The sequence below is a fragment of the Chiloscyllium punctatum genome, chromosome 41 (genome assembly GCF_047496795.1).
Source record: "Chiloscyllium punctatum isolate Juve2018m chromosome 41, sChiPun1.3, whole genome shotgun sequence".
Lineage (NCBI taxonomy): Eukaryota > Metazoa > Chordata > Chondrichthyes > Orectolobiformes > Hemiscylliidae > Chiloscyllium > Chiloscyllium punctatum.
The window spans coordinates 60,658,534-60,681,896 of record NC_092779.1 but is presented as its reverse complement, the minus strand read 5'-3'; positions in this window follow the sequence as shown (position 1 = coordinate 60,681,896).

Below are 23,363 nucleotides of genomic sequence, written 5' to 3'. Positions count from 1 at the left end.
GCCAACAGAACCACAACAACGAGCATTTATTTATTTATAAACATAAATTATTTATAAACATAAATAATATTACATATAATAAATAACAAATATTTATGATAATAAATATAATAATTATCTGTAATTCAGTGTGGAAACCCAACAAGTGACTAAAAATTTTTAAAACTGTACTCTGCTGGTTTATCCTTCTTATTACATCATTCTCTTCCCTTCTGTAGTTGATCTCCTTGCCTCTATTTTCATTTTATCCTCATTTAACCAATTTACCAATTTATGCTTGTCTAACTTTAAAGCCTGTTCCTAACTATACATTTTGGAATCTTAATTGTCATAATCTGAAAGCTACTTATAAGATTTGAATTTTCAGCTAATCAAAAATTGCAAGAGGAGAATAACTAAATCGGTGATTTGTCTCATTCACTTGTCCTGGTCACTGTATCACATGGTTGTGACATTATGGAGCTTGCCAGCTCCATGGCAACGTGGCAGTGATGCTACAAAAGAAAGTAGTTGGTATACCATCCTATTCCTCGATATGTTTGCCTGTCCCTATTTTCCCAAAGGTTGGAATGCTGGGTGACAGCAACACCTGTTTAAGTCAGGCAGTAGTTCTTTTTCATCCGTTCGGGACACCTAATGATATGGATAGAATTCAGTTTGAATTTCTGAAGAGAGCCCTGATTGGAGTGGTACCAAGCAGACTTTATGTATTACTGAGTGGGGATCCAGCTGAAGAAGATTATGGAAAATAAGTTTTCAGTTATTTTTGTGGATATTGGAGGATCACCAGAGCTTAGTTCTCATTGTCTAGCTTTGAGATCAGATCTCCTCTGTTTAATATATCAATGAATATTATTTTTACAATATATATACCTAAGTATTATACAACATTTTATTTTCTTATTTAATTTATATATATATATAATTCATTTATTCAGTATTTAATATTTAAAATGTAAAATACATACAGTTCGCAACTTTGAAATCCACTATAATTACCTAGTTTTAGTCCCTTAATTTAAATCCAAAATTAAGTTCCTTAAGTAGTCCTGACTGGTCATTGCTCCATTATAATGCTATAGGTCGTGAAATAACTGGAGCTGCGTTGAACGCATTTGTTTAATCAAATTAAAAAAAACTTCTAATGTATGCATAATGGCCACATGCAAGGACACAGATATTAACCTTGGGATTTTCTTTTGATGATTTATCGCAATCTAATGTTGAACTGAAACTTCAACTGTATTGAGGGAGTGGACTTCCTGACTAAATCTATGGCTGGCACATCATAATCACCAATGAAACACATCAGTCTTAACATTAAGTGGAAACAAATGAGTCTGAAACAAAAAAAGTTATAATGTAGTTTTCCTCCGTATAAAGCTGATTTGAAATCTAATAAGGTTGGCTTTCATGTAAGGATAACAGAGATTAGTTAGAAGCTGACAGGAAGGCAGGCATGACCTGTAAAAAGAACAGGAATTAATATTTTATTTCATAATCATTAAAAATCCTTAACCTTAAAAAGAAATCATGTTAAATTTCCATAATAGAAATCAGATTCAAAACAGTCCTGGTTCTCAAGCTCCAGGGAACAAAGTACAAACATTCAATCACCAAGTGTGCATTCAAACCGAATCACAAAGGGTTAAACTTTCTCCCAGCTCTACAGCTCTTTTTCCTCTCTCTCACACACACACCATATCACAGTTTTTAGCTTGGGAGTTTAGTCTGATAAATCCTGGCTGTGGCATCATTGCTTAACCAAGTGTGGAAGAATTGTTACTGCTGGCCAGCCTTATCTTTTAACACATCAAGAAAGACCAGCCACCTTCCATATTCCATAAACAAAGAATAATCACCTAAACAAACAAACAAAAGCAATAAAACAAGACAGGCCGAGCTGGACAGATGTAACAGGTACAACAAACAACAAAACTAATGAGTGTCCAACCATCGAACCTTTGAGTGGGGAAAGGGGATTACTTTGTGAAAAACTGGTGATTCATCCTCTGTCTCTTCCACAAGGCCCTAATAGAATGATGCAGTTGATTGGGGGGGGGGGGCTCCAACCCAGCCTAGATGGTTTGTTTAGACTGCTGTAACTACAGAGAGAGACAAGCAGTTTAATAGCATAGAATTATACTAAGCATTAATAGCATTTAAATTCCAAGTTCTGAATTATTGGTGCTGGAAGAGCACAGCAGTTCAGGCAGCATCCAAGTTGCTTCGCAATCGACGTTTCGGGCAAAAGCCCTTCATCAGGAATAAAGGCAGTGAGCCTGAAGCATGGAGAGATAAGCTAGAGGAGGGTGTGGGTGGGGAGAAAGTAGCATAGAGTGCAATGGGTGAGTGGGGGAGGGGATGAAGGTGACAGGTCAGGGAGGAGAGGGTGGAGTGGATAGGTGGAAAAGGAGATAGGCAGGTCGGACAAGTCCGGACAAGTCATGGGGACAGTGCTGAGCTGGAAGTTTGAAACTAGGATGAGGTGGAGGAAGGGGAAATGAGGAAACTGTTGAAGTCCACATTGATGCCCTGGGGTTGAAGTGTTCCAAGGCGGAAGTTGAGTCGTTCTTCCTCCAGGCGTCTGGTGGTGAGGGAGCGGCGGTGAAGGAGGCCCAGGACCTCCATGTCCTCGGCAGAGTGGGAGGGGGAGTTGAAATGTTGGGCCACGGGGCGGTTTGGTTGATTGGTGCGGGTGTCCCAGAGATGTTCCCTAAAGCGCTCTGCTAGGAGGCGCCCAGTCTTCCCAATGTAGAGGAGACCACATCGGGAGCAACGGATACAATAAATGATATTAGTGGATGTGCAAATAAAACTTTGATGGATGTGGAAGGCTCCTTTAGGGCCTTGGATAGAGGTGAGGGAGGAGGTGTGGGCGCAGGTTTTACAGTTCCTGCAGTGGCAGGGGAAAGTGCCAAGATGGGAGGGTGAGTTGTAGGGGGGCGTGGACCTGACCAGGTAGTCACGGAGGGAACGGTCTTTGCGGAAGGCATAAAGGGGTGGGGAAGGAAATATATCCCTGGTGGTGGGTTCTGTTTGGAGGTGGCAGAAATGTCGGCGGATGATTTGGTTTATGCGAAGGTTTGTAGGGTGGAAGGTGAGCACCAGGAGGGTTCTGTCCTTGTTACAGTTGGAGGGGTGGGGTCTGAGGGTGGAGGTGCGGGATGTGGAAGGGCATCTTTAACCACGTGGGCAGGGAAATTGCGGTCTCTAAAGAAGGAGGCCATCTGGTGTGTCCTATGGTGGAACTGGTCCTCCTGGGAGCAGATACGGCGGAGGCGGAGGAATTGGGAATACGGGATGGCATTTTTGCAAGAGGTAGAGTGGGAAGAGGTGTAATCCAGGTAGCTATGGGAGTCGGTGAGTTTGTAAAAAATGTCAGTGTCAAGTCGGTCGTCATTAGTGGAGATGGAGAGGTCCAGGAAGGGGAGGGAGGTGTCAGAGATGGTCCAGGTAAATTTAAGGTCAGGGTGGAATGTGTTGGTGAAGTTGATGAATTGCTCAACCTCCTCACGGGAGCACGAGGTGGCGCCAATGCAGTCATCAATGTAGCGGAGGAAGAGGTGGGGAGTGGTGCCGGTGTAATTACGGAAGATCAACTGCTCTACGTAGCCAACAAAGAGACAGGCCCACGTATGGGCCCCAGCTATGCCTAACCCTCACCCTAACCCTATCACATGTTCCAGAGCCTAGCCCCTGGTTTAATCCGGCCTATCCCACACTCTCATGCACTTTGTTTCAGACCCTAACCCCTGGATTATTCCGGCCTCCCCACACTCTCATGCACTTTGTTTCAGACCCTAACCCCTGGATTATTCCGGCCTATCCCACACTCTCAGACACCATGTGTTCCAGGCCCTAATGCCTGCATTAATCCGGCCTATCCCACACTCCCAGCTACCTTGTTCCAGACACTAACCCCGGGATTGAATCGGCCTTCCCCATATTTTCTGGCACTTTGTACCAGACCCTAACCCCTTGATTAATCCGGCCTATCCTTCTCCTGCAGACACTGCATTCCAGACCCACACTGCTGGATTAATCCGGCCTATCCTACACTCTCAGACACTGTGTTCCAGACCCTAACCCCTGCATTAATCCAGTCTATCCCACACTCTCAAATGCTGTGTCCCAGACCTTAACAACTGGATTAATCCGTCCGATTCCACACTCTCAGAAATTGTGTCCAAGATCCTAACCCCTGGATTAATCCGGCCTTTCCCACACTCTCAGAAACTGTGTCCCAGATCCTAACCCCTGGATTAATCCGGCCTTTCCCACACTCTCAGGCACATTTTTCCAGAACCTAAGCTCTGCATTGAACCGTCCTCCCCACACTCAGGCACTGTGTTCCAGAGACTGACCATTGGATTGACTCGGCCTATCCCACACTCTCAGACACTGAGTTCCAGACCCTAAATCCAGGATTATTCCGGCATCCCCACACTCTCAGGCACTGTGTTCCAGACCCTAACCCCTGGATTAATCTGGCCTTTCCCACACTCTCAGACACTGTTCCAGATCCTAACCCCTGGATTAATCCGGCCTATCCTACACTCTCAGACACTGTTCCAGATCCTAACCCCTGGATTAATCCGGCCTATCCCACACTCTCAGACACTTTGCGCCAGACCCTAACCCCCGGATTAATCCGTCCTATACCACACTCTCAGGCACTTTGTTCCAGATCCTAACCCCTGGATTAATCCGGCCTCTCCCACAATCTCAGACACTGTGTTCCAGACCTTAACCCCTGGATAGAAACAGCCTGTCCCACAATCTCAGGGACTGTATTCCATACACTAACCCTTGGATTAATCCAGCCAATCCTACACTCTCAGGCACTGTTCCAGATCCTAACCCCTGGATTAATCCGGCCTTTCTCACACTCTCAGACACTGTGTTCCAGACCTAACCCCTGGATTAATCTGGCCTTTCCCACGCTCTCGGACACTGTGTTACAGACCCGAACCCATGGATTGACCCGGCCCATCCCACACTCTCAGGCACTGTGTTCCAGGCCCTAACCCCTGGATTAATCCGGCCTAACCCACACTCTCAGGCACTTTGTTCCAGAACCTAACCCCTGGATCGACCTGGCCTATCCTACACTCTCAGACACTGTGTTCCAGACCCGAACTCCTGCATTAATCCAGCCTATTCCACACCCTCAAATGCTGTGTTCCAGATTCTAACCCCTGGATTAATACGGTCTATCTCACATTCGAAGTCTCTGTGTTCCAGACGCTAACCCCTGGATTTTTCCAGCCTACCCCACACTCTCAGACAGTTTGTTCCAGACCGTAACCTACGTACTAATCCGGCCTATGCCACACTCTCAGACATTGTGTTCCAGACCCTAAACCCTGGATTAATCCGGCCTCCCCACACTCTCAGACACTGTATTCCAGACACTAACCCCTGGATTAATCCGGACTATCCCACACTCTCAGACACTGTATTCCACACACTAACCCCTGGATTAATCCAACCTATCCTACACTCTCAGGCACTGTGTTCCAGAACCTCACCCCTGGATTTATCCAGTTTACCCTACACTCACGGACACTGTGTTCCAGACACTAACCCCTGGATTAATCCAGCCTATCCCACACTCTCAGACACTGTATTCCAGACACAAACCCCTAGATTAATCCGGCCTATCCCACACTCTCCGGCACTTTGTTCCTGACCCTAACCCCTGTTTTAATCCGGCATGTCCCACACTCTCAGGCGCTGTGTTCCAACCCTAACCCCTAGACTAAACTGGCCAATCCCACACTCTCAATCACTGTGTTCCAGACCCTAACCCTGGATTACGCCGGCCTATCCTACACTCTCGGACACAGTTTTACAGACCCTAATCCCTGGATTAATCCGGCCGGTCCCACACTCTCAGACACTGTATTCCAGACACTAACCCCTGGAATATTCCAGCCTACCCCACACTCTCAGACACTGTATTCCAGACGCTAACCCCTGGATTGACCCAGCCAACCCACACTCTCAGACACTGTGTTCCAGAACTTAACCCCTGGATTTATCCAGTTTTTCCTACACTCTCAGACACTGTGTTCCAGACCCTAACCCCTGGATTAATCCGGCCTATCCTACACTCTCACGCACGGTGTTCCAGACCTACACCATTGGATTGACCCGGCCTATCCCACACGCTCAGACACTCGGTTCCAGACCCTAACTCCTGAATTAATCCGGCCTCCCCCACACTCTCAGACACTGTGTTCTAGAACCTAACCCCTGGGGTAATCTGGCCTATTCCATACTCGGGCACTGTGTACCAGACCCTAACTCCTGGCGTAATCTGGCCTATCCCACATTCTCAGGCATTTTGTTCCAGACCCTAACCCCTGTATTAATCCAGCCTATCCCACACTCTCAGGCACTTTGTTCCAGACCCTAACCCCTGGATTAATCCGGCCGATTTCACACTCTCAGACACTGTGTTCCAGACACTAACCCCTGGATTAATCTGGCCTATTCCACACCCTCAGGCACTTTGTGCCAATCCCTAACCCCTGGATTAATCCGGCCGATATCACACTCTCAGACACAGTGTTCCAGACCCTAACTCCTGGATTAATACGGCCTATTTGACACCCTCAGACACTGTGTTCCAGACCTACACCATTGGATTGACCCGGCCTATCCCACACTCTCAGACACTCTGTTCCTGACCCTAAACCCTGGATTAATCCGGCCTTTCTCACACTCTCAGACACTTTGTCCCAGACCCTAACCCCTGGATTAGTCCAGCCTCTCCCACACTCTCAGACACTGTGTTCCAGATCCTAACCACTGGATTAATCCGGCCTACCCCACACTCTCAGACACTGTGTTCCAGACACTAACCCCTGGATTGACCCGGCCTATCCCACACTCTCAGACACTTTGTGCCAGACCCTAACCACTGGATTAATCCAGCCTATCCCACAATCTCAGACACTGTGTTCCAGACCCTAACCCCTGGATTTTTCCAGCCTACCCCACACTCTCAGACAGTTTGTTCCAGACCGTAACCTACGTATTAATCCAGCCTATGCCACACTCTCAGACATTGTGTTCCAGACCCTAAACCCTGGATTAATCCGGCCTATCCCACACTCTCAGACACTGTATTCCAGACACTAACCCCTGGATTAATCTGGCCTATCCCACACTCTCAGACACTGTATTCCACACACTAACCCCTGGATTTATCCAACCTATCCTACACTCTCAGGCACTGTGTTCCAGACCCTAACACCTGGATTTATCCAGTTTATCCTACACTCTCAGGCACTGTGTTCCAGACACTAACCCCTGGATTAATCCGGCCTATCCTACACTCTCAGACGCTGTTCCAGATCGTAACCCCTGGATTAATCTGGCCTTTCCCACACTCTCAGACACTGTGTCCCAGATCCTAACCCCTGGATTAATCTGGCCTTTCCCACACTCTCAGACACATTTTTCCAGAACCTAAGCCCTGCATTGAACCGGCCTCCCCACACTCAGGGACTGTGTTCCTGAGACTGACCATTGGATTGACTCGGCCTATTCAACACTCTCAGACACTGAGTTCCAGACCCTAAATCCTGGATTATTCCGGCATCCCCACACTCTCAGATACTTTGTTCCAGACCTAACACCTGGATTAATCCAGCCTATCCCTCAATCTCAGAAACTGTGTTCCAGACACTAACCACTGGATTAATCCGGCCTCTCCCACACTCATAGGCAATGTGTTCCATACGCAAACCATTGGATTGACCCGGCCTATTCCACACTCCCAGACACTGAGTTCCAGACCCTAAATCCTGTATTATTCCGGCATCTCCACATTCTCAGGCACTTTGTTCCAGACCCAACCCCTGGTTTAATCCGGCCTATCCCACACTCTCAGACACTGTATTCCAGACCTTAACCTCTGGATAGACACAGCCTATCCCATAAACTCAGACACTGTATTCCACACACTAACCCCTGGATTAATCCAGCCTATCCTACACTCTCAGTCACAGTGTTCCAGTCCCTAACGACTGGAATGACCTGGCCTCCCCCACAATCTCAGACACTGTATTCCAGGCTCTAACCCCTGGATTAATCCGGCCTACCCCACTCCCTGGCACAGTATTCCAAACCTGAACCACTGGATTAGTCCGGCCTATCCCACACTCTCAGATACTGTATTCCAGACACAAACCCCGAGATTAATCCGGCCTATCCCATACTCTCAGGCAATGTAACCAGACACTAGCCCCTGGATTAACCTGGCCTACCCCACACTCTCAGACACTTTGTCCCAGACCCAAACTCCTGGATTAATCCGGCCTATCCCACACTCTCATACACTGTGTTCCAGACACTAACCATTGAATTGACCCGGCCTACCCCACACACTCAGACACTTTGTCCCACACACTAACCCCTGGATTAATCCGGCTTCTCCCACATTCTCAGACACTGTGTTCTAGAACCTAATCCCTGGATTAATCCAGCCTATCCTACACTCTCAGACACTGTGTTCCAGACCCTAACCACTGGAATGACCTGGCCTCCCCCACAATCTCAGACACTGTATTCCAGGCTCTAACCCCTGGATTAATCCGGCCCATCCCGTACTCTCAGACAATGTAACCAGACACTAGCCCCTGGATTAATCTGGCCTATCCCACACTCTCAGACACTGTATTCCAGACACAAACCCCTAGATTAATCCGGCCTATCCCGTACTCTCAGACAATGTAACCAGACACTAGCCCCTGGATTAATCTGGCCTATCCCACAATCTCTGGCTCTTTGTTCCAGACCCTAACCACTGGATTGACCCACTCTCCCCAAAGTCTCAGACACTGTATTCCAGACACTAACCCCCGGATTAATCCGGCCTATCCCACACTCTCAGACACCCTGTGCTCCAGACCCTAATGCCTGGATTAATCCGGCCTATCCCACACTCCCAGATACTTTGTTCCAGACTCTAACCCCGGGATTGAATTGGCCTTTCCCACACTTTCCGGCACTTTGTACCAGACCCTAACCCCTGGATTAATCCGGCCTATCCTACTCACGCAGACACTGCATTCCAGACCCACCTTGCTGGGTTAATCCGGCCTATCCCACACTCTCTGGCTCTTTGTTCCAGACCCTAACCCCTGTTTTAATCCGACATGTCCCACACTCTCAGGCGCTGTGTTCCAACCCTAAACCCAAGACTAAACTGGCCAATCCCACACTCTCAATCATTGTGTTCCAGACCCTAACCCTGGATTACGCCGGCCTATCCTACACTCTCGGACACAGTGTTACAGACCCTAATCCCTCGATTAATCCGGCCGGTCCCACACTCTCAGACACTGTATTCCAGACCCAAACCCCTGGATTGACCCGGCCTATTCCACACTCTCAGACACTGTGTGCCTGACCCTAACCCCTGGAATATTCCGGCCTACCCCATACTCTCAGCCACTGTGTTCCAGACACTAACCATTGGATTAATCCGGCCTATACCACACTCTCAGATACTTTGTTCCAGACTCTAACCCCGGGATTGAATTGGCCTTTCCCACACTTTCCGACACTTTGTACCAGACCCTAACCCCTGGATTAATCCGGCCTATCCCACACTCTCAGACACTGTTTTCCAGACCCAAACCCTGGATTGACCTGGCCTATCCTACACTCTCAGGCACAGTGTTCAAGACCTGAACCCCTGGATTCATCCAGCCTATCCCTCAATCTCAGAAACTGTGTTCCACGAACTAACCACTGGATTAATCCGGCCAATCCCACACTCTCAGACACTGTGTTCCAGACCTTAACCCCTGGATTAATCCGGTCTATACCACACTCTCAGACACCCTGTGTTCTAGACCCTAATGCCTGGATTAATCCGGCCTATCCCACACTCCCAGATACTTTGTTCCAGACTCTAACCCCGGGATTGAATTGGCCTTTCCCACACTCTCAGGCACTTTGGAATCAGTCCCTAACCCCTGGATTAATCCGGCCTATCCTACTCACGCAGACACTGCATTCCATACCCACACTGCTGAATTAATCCGGCCTATCCCACACTCTCAGGGACTGTATTCCACACACTAACCCCTGGATTAATCCAGCCTATCCCACACTCTCCGGCACTTTGTTCCAGAACCTAACACCTGTTTTAATCCGGCATGTCCCACACTCTCAGGCGCTGTGTTCCAACCCTAACCCTGGATTACGCCGGCCTATCCTACACTCACGGACACAGTGTTACAGACCCTAATCCCTGGATTAATCTGACCGATTCCACACTCTCAGACATTGTGTTCCAGATCCTAACCCCTGGATAGACCGGGTCTATCCTACACTCTCAGACACTGTGTTCCAGGCCCTAACCCCGGGATTAATCCAGCCTATCCCACACTCACCGACACTTTGTGCCAGACCCTAACCCCTGGATTAATCCGGCCTATCCCACACTCCCAGACACTTTGTTCCAGACTCTAACCCCGGAATTGAATTGGCCTTTCCCACACTTTCCGGCACTTTGTACCAGACCCTAACCCCTGGATTAATCCAGCCTATCCTACTCACGCAGACACTGCACTCCAGACCCACATTGCTAGGTTAATCCGGCCTATCCTATACTCTCAGGCACAGTGTTCCAGACCCTAACCCCTGGATTCATCCAGCCTATCCCTCAATCTCAGAAACTGTGTTCCACGCACTAACCACTGGATTAATCCGGCCTATCCCACACTCTCACGCACTGTGTTCCAGACCTACGCCATTGGATTGACCCGGCCTGTCCCACACTCTCAGACACTGTGTTCCAGGCACTAACCCCTGGATTAATCCGGCCTATCCCACACTCTCAGACACTGTGTTCCAGACCCTAAATCCTGGATTAATCCGGCCTGTCCCACACTCTCAGACGCTGTATTCCAGACCTTAACCCCTGGATAGAAAATAGCCTGTCCCACAATCTCAGGGACTGTATTCCACACACTAACCCCTGGATTAATCCGGCCTATCCTACATTCTCAGACACTGTGTTCCAGATCCTAAATCCTTGATTATTCCGGCATCCCCACACTCGCAGGCACTTTGTTCCAGACACTAACCCCTGTATTAATACGGCCTATCCCACACTCTCAGGCACTTTGTGCCAGACCCTAACCCCTGGATTAATCCGGCCTATTCCACACTCTCAGACACTGTGTTCCAGACGCTAATGCCTGGATTAATCCGGCCTATCCCACACTCCCAGATACTTTTTTCCAGACTCTAACCCCGGGATTGAATTGGCCTTTCCCACACTTTCCGGCACTTTGTACCAGACCCTAACCCCTGGATTAATCCGGCCTATCCTACTCACGCAGACACTGCATTCCAGAACTACATTGCTGGATTAATCTGGCCTATCCCACACTCTCAGACACTGTGTTCCAGACCCAAACCTTGGATTGACCTGGCCTATCCTACACTCTCAGGCACAGTGTTCCAGACCCTAACCCCTGGATTCATCCAGCCTATCCCACACTCTCAGACACTGTGTTCCAGACCCTAACCCCTGGATAGAAACGGCCTATCCCACAATCTCAGGGACTGTATTCCACACACTAACCCCTGGATTAATCCGGCCTATCCTACATTCTCAGACACTGTGTCCCAGATCCTAACCCCTGGATTAATCTGGCCTTTCCCACACTCTCAGGCACATTTTTCCAGAACCTAAGCCCTGCATTGAACCGGCCTCCCCACACTCAGGCACTGTGTTCCAAAGACTGACCATTGGATTGACTCGGCCTATTCAACACTCTCAGACACTGAGTTCCAGACCCTAAATCCTGGATTATTCCGGCATCCCCACACTCGCAGGTACTTTGTTCCAGACACTAACCCCTGTATTAATCCGGCCTATCCCACACCCTCAGGCACTTTGTGCCAGACCCTAACCCCTGGATTAATCCGGCCTTTCCCACACTCTCAGACACTTTTTTCCAGAACCTAACCCCTGCATTGAACGGGCCTCCCCACACTCTCAGACACTGTGGCCCAGACCCTAACCCCTTGATTAATCCGACCAATCCCACTCTCTCAGACATTGTGCTCCAGAATGTAACCCCTGGATTGACCGGGCCTATCCCACACTCTCAGACACTGTGTTCCAAGCACTAACCCCTGGATTAATCCGACCTATCACACACTCTCAGACACTGTGTCCCAGACCCTAACCACTGGATCAATCCGGTCTAACCCAGATTCTCAGGCACTGTGTTCGAGACCCTAAACCCACTTTGTTCCAGATTCTAACCCCTGGATTAATACGGCCTATCTCACATTCGAAGTCACTGTGTTCCAGACCCTAACCCCTGGATTTTTCCAGCCTACCCCACACTCTCAGACACTTTGTTCCAGACCGTAACCTACGTATTAATCCGGCCTATCCCACACTCTCAGACACTGTGTTCCAAACCCTAAACCCAGGATTAATCCGGCCTATCCCACACTCTCAAGCACTGTTTTCCAGACCCTTGCCTCTGGATTAATCCGGCCTCCCCACACTCTCAGGCACTTTGTGCCAGACCCTAACCCCTGGATTAATCCGGCCTATCCCACACCCTCAGGCACTTTTTTCCAGAACCTAACCCCTGCATTGAACCGGCTACCCCACACTCTCAGATACTGTGCTGCAGACCCTAAACCCTGGATTATTTCGGCCTATCCCACACTCTCAGACAGTATATTCCAGACACAAACCCCTAGATTAATCCAGCCTATCCCATACTCTCAGACAATGTAACCAGACACTAGCCCCTGGATTAATCTGGCCTATCCCACAATCTCTGGCTCTTTGTTCCAGACCCTAACCCCTGGATTGACCCGCTCTCCCCACACTCTCAGACACTGTGTTCCAGTCACTAACCCTGGATTAATCCGGCCTATCCCACACTCTCAGACACTGTATTCCAGACCTTAACCTCTGGATAGACACGGCCTATCCCATACTCTCAGACATTGTGTTCCACACACTAACCCCTGGATTAATCCGGCCTCCCCGACACTCTCAGACACAGTGTTCCAGACCCTAATCCATGGAAAGACCTGGCCTACCCCACACTCTCAGACACTGTGTTCCAGTCACTAACCCTGGATTAATCCGGCCTATCTCTCACGCTCAGATACTGTGTTCCAGACCCTAACCCCTGGATTAATCCGGCCTATCCCACACTCTCAGGCACTGTGTTCCAGACCCTAACACCTGGATTAATCTGGCCTATCCCACACTCTCAGGCACTTTGTCCCAGACCCTAACCCCTGGATTAATCCGGCCTATCCCACACTCTCATACACTGTGTTCCAGACCCTAACCATTGAATTGACCCGGCCTACCCCACACTCTCAGACACTTTGTCCCAGACCCTAACCCCTGGATTAATCCGGACAATCCCACACCCTCAGGCACTTTTTTCCAGAACCTAACCCCTGCATTGAACCGGCCGCCCCACACTCTCAGATACTGTGTTCCAGACCCTAAACACGGGATTAATCCGGCCTATCCCACACTCTCAGACACTGCATTCCACACACTGACCCCTCAATTAATCCAGCCTATCCTACACTCTCAGACACAGTGTTCCAGACCCTAAACACGGGATTAATCCGGCCTATCCCACACTCTCAGACACTGTATTCCAGGCACTAACCCCTGGATTAATCCGGCCTATCCCACACTCTCAGATACTGTATTCCAGACACAAATCCCTAGATTAATCCAGCCTATCCCATACTCTCAGACAATGTAACCAGACACTAGCCCCTGGATTAATCTGGCCTATCCCACAATCTCCGGCACTTTGTTCCAGACCCTAACCCCTGGATTGACCCGCTCTCCCCACACTCTCAGACACTGTGTTCCAGACACTAACCCCTAGATTAATCCGGCCTATCCCACACTCTCCGGCACTTTGTTCCAGACCCTAACCCCTGTTTTAATCCGGCATGTCCCACACTCTCAGGCGCTGTGTTCCAACCCTAAACCCTAGACTAAACTGGCCTATCCCACACTCTCAATCACTGTGTTCCAACCCTAACCCTGGATTACGCCGGCCTATCCTACACTCTCGGACCAGTGTTACAGACCCTCACCCCTGGATTAATCCGGCTCTCCGACACTCTGACACTGAATTCCAGACACAAACCCCTGGATTAATCCGGCCTATCCCATACTCTCAGACAATGTAACCAGACACTAGCCCCTGGATTAATCCGGCCTATCCCAGAATCTCCGGCACTTTGTTCCAGACCCTAACCACTGGATTGGCCCACTCTCCCCACACTCTCAGACACTGTATTCCAGACACTAACCCCTGGATTAATCCGGCCTATCCCACACTCTCCGACACTTTGTTCCAGACCCTAACCCCTGTTTTAATCCGGCATGTCCCACACTCTCCGGCACTTTGTTCCATCCCTAAAACCTAGACTAAACTGGCCAATCCGACACTCTCAATCACTGTAATCCAGACCCTAACCCTGGATTACGCCGGCCTATCCTACACTCTCGGACACAGTGTTACAGACCCTAATCCCTGGATTAATCCGACTGATCCCACACTCTCAGACATTGTGTTCCAGATCCTAACCCCTGGATAGACCGGGTCTATTCTACACTCTCAGACACTGTGTTCCAGGCCCTAACCCCGGGATTAATCCGGCCTCTCCCACACTGTCAAACACTGTGTTCCAGACCCTAACCCCTGGATTAATCTGGCCTCTCCCACACTCTCAGACACTGTGTTTCAGACTCTAACCCCTGGAATATTCCGGCCTACCCCACACTCTCAGACCCTGTGTTTAGCCAAACCCCTGGAATATTCCGGCCTACCCCACACTCTCAGACCCTGTGTTTAGCCAAACCCCTGGATTAATCCGGCCTATCCCACACCCTCAGACACTGTGTTCCAGACCCTAACCCCTGGATTAATCCGGCCTATCCCACACCCTCAGACACTTTGTTCCAGACCCTAACCCCTGGATTAATCCGACCTTTCCCACACTCTCAGGCACTTTTTTCCAGAACCTAACCCCTGCATTGAACCGGCCTCCCCACACTCTCAGATACTGTGTTCCAGACCCTCAACCCTGGATTAATCCGGCCTATCCCACATTCTCAGACACTGTATTCCAGACCTTAACCTCTGGATAGACACGGCCTATCCCTCACTCTCAGACACTGTATTCCACACACTAACCCCTGGATTAATCCAGCCTATCCTACACTCTCAGACACAGTGTTCCAGATCCTAAACACTGGAATAACCTGGCCTCCCCCACAATCTCAGCCACTGTATTCCAGGCACTAACCCCTGGATTAATCCGGCCTACCCCACACTCCCTGGCACAGTGTTCCAAACCCGAACCACTGGATTAATCCGGCCTATCCCACACTCTCAGACACTGAATTCCAGACACAAACCCCTAGATTAATCCGGCCTATCCCATACTCTCAGACAATGTAACCAGACACTAGCCACTGGATTAATCTGGCCTATCCCACAATCTCCGGCACTTTGTTCCAGACCCTAACCACTGGATTAACCCACTCTTCCCACACTTTCAGCCACTGAATTCAAGACACAAACCTCTAGATTAATCCGGCCTATCCCATATTCTCAGACACTGTAACCAGACACTAACCCCTAGATTAATCCGGCCTATCCCACACTCTCAGACACTGAATTCCAGACACAAACCCCTAGATTAATCTGGCCTATCCCACACTCTCCGGCACTTTGTTCCAGACCCTAACCCCTGTTTTAATCCGGCATGTCCCACACTCTCAGGCGCTGTGTTCCAACCCTAACCCCTAGACTAAACTGGCCTATCCCACACTCTCAGACACTGTGTTCCAGGCCCTAACCCCTGGATTAACCCGACCTCTCCCACACTCTCAGACACTGTGTTCCAGATCATTAACCCTGGAATATTGTGGCCTACCCCACACTCTCAGACACTGTGTTCCAGACACTAACCCCTGGATTAATCCCGCCTATCCCACACTCTCAGACACCCTGTGTTCCAGACCCTAATGTCTGGAATAATCCGGCCTATCCAACACTCTCCGGCACTTTGTTCCAGACCCTAACCCCTGGATTAATCCGGCCTATCCCACACTCTCATACATTGTATTCCAGATTTGAACCACTGGATAGACCGGGTCTATCGTACACTCTCAGACACTGTGTTCCAGGCCCTAACCCCTGGATTAATCCGGCCTCTCCCTCACTCTCAGACACTGTGTTCCAGACCCTAATCCCTGGAATATTCCGGCCTACCCCACACTCTCAACCACTGTGTTCCCGACACTATCCCCCGAATTAATCCAGCCTATCCCACACTCTCAGACACTGCGTTCCAGACCCTAATGCCTGGATTAATCCAGCCTCTCCCACACTCCCGGATACTTTATTCCAGTCTCTACCACCGGAATTGAATAGGCCTTCCCCACACTTTCCAGCACATTGTACCAGACCACAACCACTGGATTAATCCGGTTTATCCTACTCCCACAGACACTGTGTTCCAGACCCTAAACCCTGGATTAATCCGGCCTATCCCACACTCTCAGACACTGTGTTCCAGGCACTAACCCCTGAATAGTGCGACTTACACCACACACTCAGAGTTACATTGACAGAGAGTGGTCAGTCTGATCTTCGCTGAGTGTGTTACATTGACGGAGTGAGGTCAGTCTCCTCTTCCCTGCGTGGGTTACATTGACAGAGTGGGGTCAGACTGCTCTTCCCTGGGTGTGTGACATTGACAGAGTGGGGTCAGTCTGCTTTTCCCTCGGTGTGTTACATTGACAGAGTGGGGTCAGTCTGCCCTTCCCAGGGTGTGTTACATTGACAGAGTGAGGTCAATCTGATCTTCGCTGAGTGTGTTACATTGACGGAGTGAGGTCAGTCTGCTCTTCCCTGCGTGGGTTACATTGACAGAGTGGGGTCAGACTGCTCTTCCCTGGGTGTGTGACATTGACAGAGTGGGGTCAGTCTGCTTTTCCCTCGGTGTTTTACATTGACAGAGTGGGGTCAGTCTGCCCTTCCCTGGGTGTGTTACATTGACAGAGTGAGGTCAGTCTGCTCTTCACTGGGTGTGTTGCATTGACAGAGTGGGGTCAGTCTGCTTTTCCCTCGGTGTGTTACATTGACAGAGTGGGGTCAGTCTGCCCTTCCCTGGGTGTGTTACATTGACAGAGTGAGGTCAGTCTGCTCTTCACTGGGTGTGTTGCATTGACAGAGTGGGGTCAGTCTGCTCTTCCCTGGGTGTGTGACATTGACAGAGTGGGGTCAGTCTGCTCTTCCCTCGGTGTGTTACATTGACAGAGTGGGGTCAGTCTGCCCTTCCCTGGGTGTGTTACATTGACAGAGTGGGGTCAGTCTGCTCTTCCCTGGGTGTGTTGCATTGACAGAGTGGGGTCAGTCTGCTCTTCCCTGGGAGTGTTACATTGACAGAGTGGGGTCAGTCTGCTGTTCCCTCGGTTTGTTACATTGACAGAGTGCGGTCAGTCTGCTCTTCCCTGAGAGTGTCACATTGACTGAGTGCGGTCAGTCTGCTCTTCCCTGAGAGTGTCACATTGAAAGAGTGGGGTCAGTCTGCTCTTCCCTGGGTGTGTTACATTGACAGAGTGGGGTCACGCTGCTCTTCCCTGGGGGTGTTACATTGACAGAGTGGGGTCAGTCTGCCCTTCACTGGGTGTGTTACATGGACAGAGTGGGGTCAGTCTGCTCTTACCTGGGTGAGTTACATTGGCAGAGTGCGGTCAGTCTGCTCGTTTTTGAGTGTGTTACATTGACAGAGTGCGGTCAGTCTGATCTTCCTGGATGTGTGACATTGACAGAGTGGGGTCAGTCTGCTCTTCCCTGGGTGTGCTGCATTGACAGAGTGCGGTCAGTCTGATCTTCCCTGGGTATGTTGCATTGACAGAGTGGGGTCTGTCTGCTCTTTTTTGGGTGCGTTACATTGACAGAGAGGGGTCAGTCTGCTCTTCACTGATAGTGTCACATTGACAGATTGGGGTCAGTCTGCTCTTCCCTGGGTGTTTTACATTGACAGAGTGCGGTCAGTCTGCTCTTGTTTGGGTGCGTTACATTGACAGAGTGGGGTCAGTCTGCTCTTCCCTCGGTGTGTTACATTGACAGAGTGGGGTCAGTCTGCTCTTCCCTGGGTGTGTTATATTGACAGAGTGCAGTCAGTCTGCTCTTCCCTGGGTGTGTGACATTGACAGAGTGGGGTCAGTCTGCTCTTACCTCGGTGTGTTACATTGACAGAGTGGGGTCAGTCTGCTCTTCCCTGACAGTGTCACATTGACAGAGTGGGGTCAGTCTGCTCTTCCCTGGGTGTGTGACTTTGACAGAGTGCGGTCAGTCTGCTCTTCCCTGGGTGTGTTGCATTGACAGAGTGGGGTCAGTCTGCTCTCCCCTGGGTGTGTTACATTGACACAGTGGGGTCAATCTGCTCTTCCCTGGGTGTGTTACACTGACAGAGTGGGGTCAGTCTGCTCTTCCCTGGGTGTGGTACATTGACAGAGTGGGGTCAGTCTGCCCTTCACTGGGTGTGTTACATTGACAGGGTGGGGTCAGTCTGCTCTTACCAGGGTGAGTTACATTGGCAGAGTGCGGTCAGTCTGCTCTTTTTTGAGTGTGTTACATTGACAGACTGGGATCAGTCTGCTCTTCCCTGAGAGTCTCACATTGACAGAGTGGGGTAAGTCTGCTCTCCCCTGGGTGTCTTACATTGACAGAGTGGGGTAAGTCTGCTCTCCCCTGGGTGTCTTACATTGACAGAGTGGGGTCAGTCTCTTCTTCCCTGGGTGTGTTACATTGACACAGTGGGATCAATCTGCTCTTCCCTGGGTGTGTTCCATTGACAGAGTGCGGTCAGTCTGCTCTTCCCTGGGTGCGTGACATTGACAGAGTGTGGTCATTCTGCTCTTCCCTGGGTGTGTTACATTGACAGAGAGGGGTCAGTCTGCTCTTCCCTGGGTGTGTTACATTGACAGAGTGGGGTTAGTCTGCTCTTCCCTGAGAGTCTCACATTGACAGAGTGCGGTCAGTCTGCTCTTCCCTGAGAGTGTCACATTGACAGAGTGGGGTCAGTCTGCTCTTCACTGATAGTGTCACATTGACAGATTGGGGTCAGTCTGCTCTTCCCTGGGTGTTTTACATTGACAGAGTGCGGTCAGTCTGCTCTTGTTTGGGTGCGTTACATTGACAGAGTGGGGTCAGTCTGCTCTTTTTTGGGTGCGTTACATTGACAGAGTGGGGTCAGTCTGCTCTTCCCTGGGTGTGTTACATTGACAGAGTGGGGTCAGTCTGATCTTCCCTGGGTGTGTGACATTGACAGAGTGAGGTCAGTCTGCTCTTCCCTGGGTGTGTAAAATTGAGAGAGTGGGGTCAGTCTGCTCTTCCCTGGGTGTGTTGCATTGACAGAGTGGGGTCAGTCTGATCTTCCCTGGGTATGTTGCATTGACAGAGTGGGGTCAGTCTGCTCTTCCCTGGGTGGGTTACATTGACAGAGAGGGGTCAGTCTGTTCTTCCCTGGGTGCGTTACTTTGACAGAGTGGGGTCAGTCTGCTCTTCCCTGAGAGTGTCACATTGACAGAGTGCGGTCAGTCTGCTCTTCCCTGAGAGTGTCACATTGACAGATTGGGGTCAGTCTGCTCTTCCCTGGGTGTGTTACATTGACAGAGTGGGGTCAGTCTGCACTTCCCTGAGAGTCTCACATTGACAGAGTGGGGTCAGTCTGCTCTTCACTGAGAGTGTCACATTGACAGATTGGGGTCAGTCTGCTCTTCCCTGGGTGTGTTACATTGACAGAGTGCGGTCAGTCTGCTCTTCCCTGGGTGAGTTACATGGAGGGAGAGGGGTCAGTCTGCTCTTCACTTGGTGGGTGACATTGACAGAGTGGGGTCAGTCCGCTCTTCTCTGGGTGTGTTACATTGACAGAGTGGGGTCAGTCTGCTCTTCCCTGGGTGTGTTACACTGACAGAGTGGTGTCAGTCTGCTCTTCCCTGGGTGTGTTACATTAACAGAGTGGGGTCAGTCTGTTCTTCCCTGGGTGGGTTACATTGACAGAACGGGGTCTGTCTGCTCTTCCCTGGGTGTGTTACATTGACAGAGTGGGGTCAGTCTGCTCTTCCCTGGGTGTGTTACATAGACAGAGTGGGGTCAATCTGCTCTTCCCTGGGTGTGTTACATTGATAGAGTGGGGTAAGTCTGCTCTCCCCTGGGTGTCTTACATTGACAGAGTGGGGTCAGTCTGTTCTTCCCTGGGTGTGTTACATTGACACAGTGGGATCAATCTGCTCTTCCCTGGGAGTGTTACATTGACAGAGTGCGGTCAGTCTGCTCTTCCCTGGGTGCATGACATTGACAGAGTGTGGTCATTCTGCTCTTCCCTGGGTGTGTTACATTGACAGAGAGGGGTCAGTCTGCTCTTCCCTGGATGTGTTACATTGACAGAGTGGGGTTAGTCTGCTCTTCCCTGGGTATGTTACATTGACCGAAAAGAGGTCAATCTTCTGTTCCCTGGGTGAGTTACATTGACAGAGAGGGGTCAGTCTGCTCTTCCCTGGCTGTGTTACAATGACAGAGTGTGGTCAGACTGCTCTTCCTTGGGTGTGTTACATTGACAGAGTGGGGTCAGTCTGCTCTTCCCGCGGTGTGTTACATTGACAGAGTGAGGTCAGTCTGCTCTTCCCTGGGTGAGTTACATTGACAGGGTGGGGTCAGTCTGCTCTCCCCTGGGTGTGATACATTGACAGAGTGGGGTCAGTCTTCTCTTCCCTGGGTGCGTGACATTGTCAGAGTGGGGTCAGTCTGCTCTTCCCTGGGTGTGGTACATTGACAGAGTGGGGTCAGTCTGCCCTTCACTGGGTGTGTTACATTGACAGGGTGGGGTCAGTCTGCTCTTACCTGGGTGAGTTACATTGGCAGAGTGCGGTCAGTCTGCTCTTTTTTGAGTGTGTTACATTGACAGACTGGGATCAGTCTGCTCTTCCCTGAGAGTCTCACATTGACAGAGTGCGGTCAGTCTGCTCTTCCCTGAGAGTGTCACATTGACAGAGTGGGGTATGTCTGCTCTCCCCTGGGTCTCTTACATTGACAGAGTGGGGTAAGTCTGCTCTCCCCTGGGTGTCTTACATTGACACAGTGGGATCAATCTTCTCTTCCCTGTGTGTGTTACATTGACAGAAAGCGGTCAGTCTGCTCTTCCCTGGGTGCGTGACATTGACAGAATGTGGTCATTCTGCTCTTCCCTGGGTGTGTTACATTGACAGAGAGGGGTCAGTCTGCTCTTCCCTGGGTGTGTTACATTGACAGAGTGGGGTTAGTCTTCTCTTCCCTGAGAGTCTCACATTGACAGAGTGCGGTCAGTCTGCTCTTCCCTGAGAGTGTCACATTGACAGAGTGGGGTCAGTCTGCTCTTCACTGATAGTGTCACATTGACAGATTGGGGTCAGTCTGCTCTTCCATGGGTGTTTTACATTGACAGAGTGCGGTCAGTCTGCTCTTGTTTGGGTGCGTTACATTGACAGAGGGGGGTCAGTCTGCTCTTTTTTGGGTGCGTTACATTGACAGAGTGGGGTCAGTCTGCTCTTCCCTGGGTGTGTTACATTGACAGAGTGGGGTCAGTCTGATCTTCCCTGGGTGTGTGACATTGACAGAGTGAGGTCAGTCTGCTCTTCCCTGGGTGTGTAACATTTGCAGAGTGGGGTCAGTCTGCTCTTCCCTGGGTGAGTTGCATTGACAGAGTGGGGTCAGTCTGATCTTCCCTGGGTATGTTGCATTGACAGAGTGGGGTCAGTCTGCTCTTCCCTGGGTGGGTTACATTGACAGAGTGGGGTCAGTCTGTTCTTCCCTGGGTGTGTTACTTTGACAGAGTGGGGTCAGTCTGCTCTTCCCTGAGAGTCTCACATTGACAGAGTGCGGTCAGTCTGCTCTTCCCTGAGAGTGTCACATTGACAGAGTGGGGTCAGTCTGCTCTTCACTGAGAGTGTCACATTGACAGATTGGGGTCAGTCTGCTCTTCCCTGGGTGTGTTACATTGACAGAGTGCGGTCAGTCTGCTCTTCCCTGGGTGAGTTACATGGAGGGAGAGGGGTCAGTCTGCTGTTCACTGGGTGGGTCACATTGACAGAGTGGGGTCAGTCCGCTCTTCTCTGGGTGTGTTACATTGACAGAGTGGGGTCAGTCTGCTCTTCCCTGGGTGTGTTACACTGACAGAGTGGTCTCAGTCTGCTCTTCCCTGGGTGTGTTACATTGACAGAGTGGGGTCAGTCTGCTCTTCCCTGGGTGAGTTGCATTGACAGAGTGGGGTTAGTCTGCTCTTCCCTGGGTATGTTACATTGACCGAAAAGAGGTCAATCTTCTGTTCCCTGGGTGAGTTACATTGACAGAGAGGGGTCAGTCTGCTCTTCCCTGGCTGTGTTACAATGACAGAGTGTGGTCAGACTGCTCTTCCTTGGGTGTGTTACATTGACAGAGTGGTGTCAGTCCGCTCTTCCCGCGGTGTGTTACATTGACAGAGTGAGGTCAGTCTGCTCTTCCCTGGGTGTGATAAAAAACAGAGTGGGGTCAGACTGCTATTCCCTGAGTATGTTACATTGACAGAGTGGGGTCAGTCTGCCCTTCCCTGGTTTTGTTACATTGACAGACTGGGGTCAGTCTGCTCTTCCCTGGGTGTGTTACATTGACAGAGTGGGGTCAGTCTGCTCTTCCCCGGGTGTGTTACATTGACGGAGTGGGGTCAGTCTGCTCTTCCCTGGGTGTGTTACATTGAAAGAGTGGGGTCAGTCTGCTCTTCCCTGGGTGAGTTACACGGAGGGAGAGGGGTCAGTCTGCTCTTCCCTGGGTGGGTTACATTGACTGAGTGGGGTCAGTCTGCTCTTCCCTGGGTGGGTTACATTGACAGAATGGGGTCAGTCTGCTCTTCCCTGGGTGAGTTACATGGAGGGAGAGGGGTCAGTCTGCTCTTCACTGGGTGGGTTACTTTGACAGAGTGAGGTCAGTCTGCTCTTCCCTGGGTGTGTTACATTGACAGAGTGGGGTCAGTCTGCTCTTCCCTGGGTGTGTTACACTGACAGAGTGGGGTCAGTCTGCACTTCCCTGGGTGTGTTACATTGACAGAGTGGGGTCAGTCTCCTCTTCCCTGTGTGGGTTACATTGTCAGAGTGGGGTCAGTCTGCTCTTCCCTGGGTGTGTTGCATTGACAGTGTAGGGTCAGTCTGCTCTTCCCTGGGTGTGTTACATTGACTGAGGGGGGTCAGTCTGCTCTTCCCAGGGTCTGTGATATTGACAGAGTGG